Here is a 5,837-nt window from a genome sequence, read left to right on the forward strand (position 1 = left end):
ATAAATTCACTAAGGTTGCAGGATACAAAATCAACACACAAAAAATTTACAAGCTAACAATAAAGACCTGGAAATTTGCATTTAAAATGCATCATTATTTGCAATTGCTCAAAAGGAAATGAAATACCTATGTATAAATTTAACAAACGCTCGTGGAACAAATCAAAGGCGACCTAAGTAAACAAAGAGACATCCCATGTTCATAAACTGGAAGGCTCAGTGCAGCGTTGGAAATGGATTTATAATGTCAGGAAAAATCTACACCAAGACAATGGATAACTCAGCAAGGCTAGTTTACTTCCTGCAGGAAGGGTGCAACTCGCCGGCAGTCTTGCCACGAGAGCACACCTGAACAAAGGAGACAGGGACATTTATAACTTCCATAACCTGACACAATTGCCCTGCTACTGTGTCCAGTTTCCAACGGCCGGAACAGGACCTCACATTCTATGCTTGGCCCGATTGGCTAAAAACTTGGGAATTTACTAAAGAGGTAAAGCCAGAGGAAAACAAAGGAAAAGAGGACGTAAATTAAGGAATGCTTAGAGGAGCAATAACATTTCCAAATAAGGAAGAGGAATAAACTATGACTAAGACATAGGTGTGATCTCACTTCACTGCAACCTCCGCCTCCCGGGTTCAAGTGATTCTCCTGCCTCAACCTCCCTGAGTAGCTGGGATTATAGGCGCACACCACCATGCGTGGCTAATTTTTGTATTTTTAGTACAGACAGGATTTCACCGTGTTCACCAGGCTGGTCTCGAACTCCTGATCTTGTGATCCACCCACCTTGGCCTTACAAAGTGCTGGGATTACAGGCATGAGCCACCGCACCTGGCCTAAAACTGTAAAACTTTTAGGAAAAAAAAATAAACCTTAGGGACCTAGGGCCAAGCAATGTGTTTTTACATTTCACATCAACACAAGATCCATAAGATAAAAATTTATACACTGGAACACAACAAATTAAAGCTTTGCTCTGCAAAGATTGTTAAAATCATTTACAGTTATAAAGCAGGGGAAAATATTTCCAACCACATATCCAACAAGGACTAAATTCTAGAAAATATAAAGAAATCTCAAAACTGAACAGTAAAAAATAAAATAAAAGCCAAACAATTCCAACTAGAAAATGTGCAAAAGACACGAACAGATATTTTACGAAAGACGATATACAGATGGAAAATAAGAACATGAAAGATGTTCAAAATCACTAGCCATTAGGGAAACACATTAAAACCATAATGCCTTATCACTACACACCTATCAAGAATGTCAAAAATAAAAAATAGCACAAATATCAGATGCGGGCAAGGATGCAGTGCCACTACAACACTGATACACTGCTGGTGGAAATGTAAAATGGTAGAGAAGCTCTGGAGAACAGTTTGATGGTTTTTATAAAACTAAATATGCAACTACCAGCAATTGTACTCTTGGGCATGTAGCCCAGAGAAAACTTATGTTCACACAAAAACCTGTACACAAATGTTCATAGCAGTTTTATTCACGACAGCCAAAAAACCGGAAATAACTCAGATGTCTTTCAAAGGGTAAATGATTAAAGAAACTGTGATGCATCAAAAAGGAACAAACTATTGATACAAAATACAACTTAGATAACTCTCCAGGCATATCTGCTCAATGAAAAAAGGGAATTCCAAAACGATATATACTGTATGATCCCACTTATATAACATTCCTAAAATGACAAAACTATACAAATGAATTCATGAATAAATGGGTTAGTAGTTGCCAGGGGGTGGGAAGAGATGAAAGAAGGAAGTAGATATGGCTATAAAAGGGGAACAAGACATATATTTTTGGTGTGGAACTTCTCTGTCCCTTGACTATATTTCAATATCAGCATCCTGGTTGTAATATTGTACCACAGTTTTGCAAGATGCTACAATTGGGAGAAACTGGGTAAAGTACATACTAGCTTTATTACTTCTTACAAATGCATACAAATCTACAATTATCTCGAAATAAAAAGTCAGATTTTTAAAATAATAGATAAGTGTTGCTATTTACAGAAATATATCCATGATATCCAATCTATCATGTGATGTCCACTTCTGTAAATAAGGACAACCAAGTCCAACAAGACAAAGAGGCAAAAAAAAAAAAAAAAAAAGGAGTGTTAAGGACTCCAGCTTTCCTTCAGATAGTTAGGACCCACTTACCTCTTTTCATAGAATCATGACTATTTAAGGACTAGATAATCTATATACATAGTCTACTAAAAGTTATTCTCTGAATGTCTGAATGCTGTTTACAACATCCTGGCCAATAGTGTCAATGCACAAACCTGAATACCCTCAAGGACAGACAGACCCAATTTTATCTATCCATTTATCATCTTTGAAAAGCTGATTAAAAAAAAAAACAAAACTTTTTTAAAAAGTTTTTCCTTAAGAGTTATGAGTTATACTCTGAATCTAACTTACAAGCTCCAACTCTTTTTAACTGATAGACTTGTAATAAAAGTATAATCATATACACACAGAGACACCTGCAGACAGCAAAATCCAATGATAAAAGCTTACTTTTGGCTGGGTGGAGTGGTTTACACCTGTAATTACAGCACTTTGGGAAGCCAAGGTGAGTGGATCACCTGAGGTCAGTTCAAGACCAGGTTGGACAACATAGTGAAGCCCTGTCTCTAATAAAAATACAAAAAGTAGACTGTGCGCAGTGGCTAACGCCTGTAATCCCAGCCCTTTGAGAGGCTGAGGAGGGCGGATCACAAACTCAAGAGATCAAGACCATCTGGCCAACATGGTGAAACCGTCTCTACTAAAAATACAAAAATTAGCTGAGCATGGTGGCGTGCGCCTGTAATCCCAGCTACTTGAGAGGCTGAGGCAGGAGAACTGCTTGAACCTGGGAGGCAGAGGTTGTGGTAAGCCAAGATGGTGCCACTGCACTCCATCCTGGGCAGCAAGAGCAAAACTCAGTCAAACAAACAAACAAAAAAAACTTAGCCGGACATAGTGGTGGCAGGCACTTAAAATTCCAGCTACTTGGGAGGCTGAGATGAGCAAATCACTTGAACTCAGGAGGCGGAGGTTGCAGTGAGCCAAGATTGCACCACTGCACTCCAGTCTGGGCAACAGAGCAAGACTCCTCATAAATAAATAAATGCTTACTTTCAATAGATCAGAAAGTGCCTTAAGTAATGCCAAGTGACTCTTGCTACTCTTTGGGAAACTAAAGATCCTTACTCATCTTTGTAATATCCACATACCCATATTTATTCAATGTGATATTTCTTATCCATTCATACCTGAGAATTCACTTAACCTTGCCATCACATGAGTTCCTAGCAAGCAGGAATACACAGTGACTATGCCCAGAATTAAACATCAGAACTGACCTAAGTAATAACAATCCCAACTGTAAGAAAGGAGTGGTTTGGGAATGTCAAAACACTAAAGAAAAACTTTCAAACCAGTCTAAAACAAAATGGTTAATCTTAGATTAAGAAAAACATGCAACTTAGATTAACAAAAGCATATAAATCTCAATTTCATTATGTGCATTCAGTTTCTGATGTTAAAAGCTTGAGGCTAGGCCAGGTGCAGTGACTCATGCCTGTAATCCCAGCACTTTGGGAGGCCAAGGTGGGTGGATGACGAGGGATGGAGGTTTGAGACCAGCCTGGCCAAGATGGTTAAACCCCGTCTCTACTAAAAATAAAAATAATTAGCCAGGCGTGGTGGCACACATCTGTAGTCCCAGCTGCTCAGGAGGCTGAGGCAGAAGAATCACCTGAACCCAGGAGGTAGAGGCTGCAGTGAGCCAACATCACGCCACTCCACTCCAGCCTGGGCAACAGAGTGAGACTCCGTCTCCAAAAAAAAGAAAATATTGAACCAATATCCACAGTTGAGCTTCAAGCAATATTCCCTATATGCTCTGAAATCATATATGTATGTAGCTAAAGGGTTACCGACACTCAAGGGGTCCATGACTGCAGAAAAGCACTATTGTCCGAGCCCTATCACCAAATTTTTCATCTTTATAACAAAAATAAAGATATTCTGGGCTGGGCATGGTGGCTCTTGTCTGTAATCCCAGAACTTTCAGAGGCCGAGGCGGGCAGATCGCTTGAGGTTAGGAGTTCAAGACCAGCCTGGCCTACCTGGTGAAACCCTCTCTCTACCAAAAAATACAAAAACTAACTGAGAGTGGTGGTGTGCACCTGTAGTCCCAGTTACTCAGGAGGCTGAGGTGAAAGAATCACCCGAATCCAGGAAGCAGAGGCTGCAGTGAGCCAAGGTCACTCTACTGCACTGCAGCCTGGGGGGAAGATATTCATCTATAAAATAAGTTAACACACTAAAGGCTGTACTTTTTTTAAACTAATCAAGAATGCAAATTTACCTATTTTATCTTTTCTATAATAAAAACCAAGAATAAATAATGAAAATAAATGAATCTTACAATTATGAGACAGTAAGTACTCCGGGCGCGGTGGCTCACGCCTGTAATGCCGGCACTCTGGGAGGCCGAGGCAGCAGATCACAAGGTCAGGAGCTCAAGAGCAGCCTGGCCAAAAGGGTGAAACCCCATCTCTACTGAAAACACAAAAAATTAGCAGGGCATGGTGTCAGACATCTGTAATCACAGCTACAGCTACTCAGGAGGCTGACGCAGGAGAATGGCTTGAACCTGGAAGGGATTCAACCCGGGAGGTGGAGGTTGCAGTGAGCAAAGATTGTGCCACTGCACTCTAGCCTGGGCAACAGGGCAAGACTCCATCTCAAAAAAAAAACAAAAAAACAAAAAAACAAATAGTAAGTAGTATAACTGTGGCTACTTCTATACACATTCAGGGAATGAATTCAGTTAGTATTCATGGGTCCTAGTAATCAGTCAGAGCAATGAAGGCAAAATTTGCAAATTATTCCAATCAAGAATTCACAGTAGACCGGGCACGGTCGCTCACGCTTGTAATCCCAGCACTTCGGGAAGCTGATGCAGGTAGATCACGAGGTCAGGAGTTTGAGACCAGCCTGGCCAACATAGTGAAACCTCATCTCTATTAAAAATACAAAAAATTAGCTAGGCATGGTGGCACACACCTGTAATCCCAGCTACTTGGGAGACTGAGGCAGGAAAATTGCTTGAACCCAGGAGATGGAGGTTGCAGTCAGCAGAGATCGTGTCATTGAACTCCAGCCTGGGCGGCAGAGCAAGACACCATCTCAAAAAAAAAAAAAAAAAAGAGAGAGTTCACAGTATATAAAATTAAGTAACTACTATCTTAGGAAAACACATGTGAACACTCTTTCCATTAAGACCTTTGCATGATTAATAATTTCTACATTCAACACCATGTATAAAAGGAGTAACAGAACCTCAAACTCAAAAAACTTGTATTACCCAAATCAATCCCTTCACCAGTATCTCACTACTTGAACCCAAGACAACTGGATATAAAAACTACCAGGGCTGAGCACGGTGGCTCACGCCTATAATCCCAACACTTTGGGAGGTTGAGGCGGGTGTATCACAAAGTCAGGAGTTTGAGACCAGCCTGATCAACAAAGTGAAACCCTGTCTCTACTAAAACTACACAAAAACTTAGCCAGGGCCGGGCGCAGTGGCTCACACCTGTAATCCTAGCACTTTGGGAGGCCGAGGTGGGTGGATCACCTGAGGTCAGGAGTTCAAAACCAGCCTGGCCATCATGGTGAAACCTCATCTTTAAAAAATAATAATAAAATAAAAATAAAAACTTAGGATAAGAAAGGAAGGGATCTAGCTGATCTAGCCAAGGTCACATGAAAGCAGAAGCAGGAGTTTAGTTCCCTCTCCTGGCTCTTCA

General features: G+C 40.7%; 1 protein-coding gene across 1 annotated transcript in view; it reads right to left on the reverse strand.

Annotated features, from left to right (window-relative positions):
- KDM6A (lysine demethylase 6A) overlaps positions 1-5,837 on the reverse strand; it is a 197,883-nt gene that overhangs the window by 177,200 nt on the left and 14,846 nt on the right. The gene's annotated exons all lie outside the window — the stretch shown is intronic.

This window comes from Cebus imitator, unplaced genomic scaffold, assembly GCF_001604975.1.
Source record: "Cebus imitator isolate Cc_AM_T3 unplaced genomic scaffold, Cebus_imitator-1.0 Scaffold289, whole genome shotgun sequence".
NCBI classification, from domain to species: domain Eukaryota; kingdom Metazoa; phylum Chordata; class Mammalia; order Primates; family Cebidae; genus Cebus; species Cebus imitator.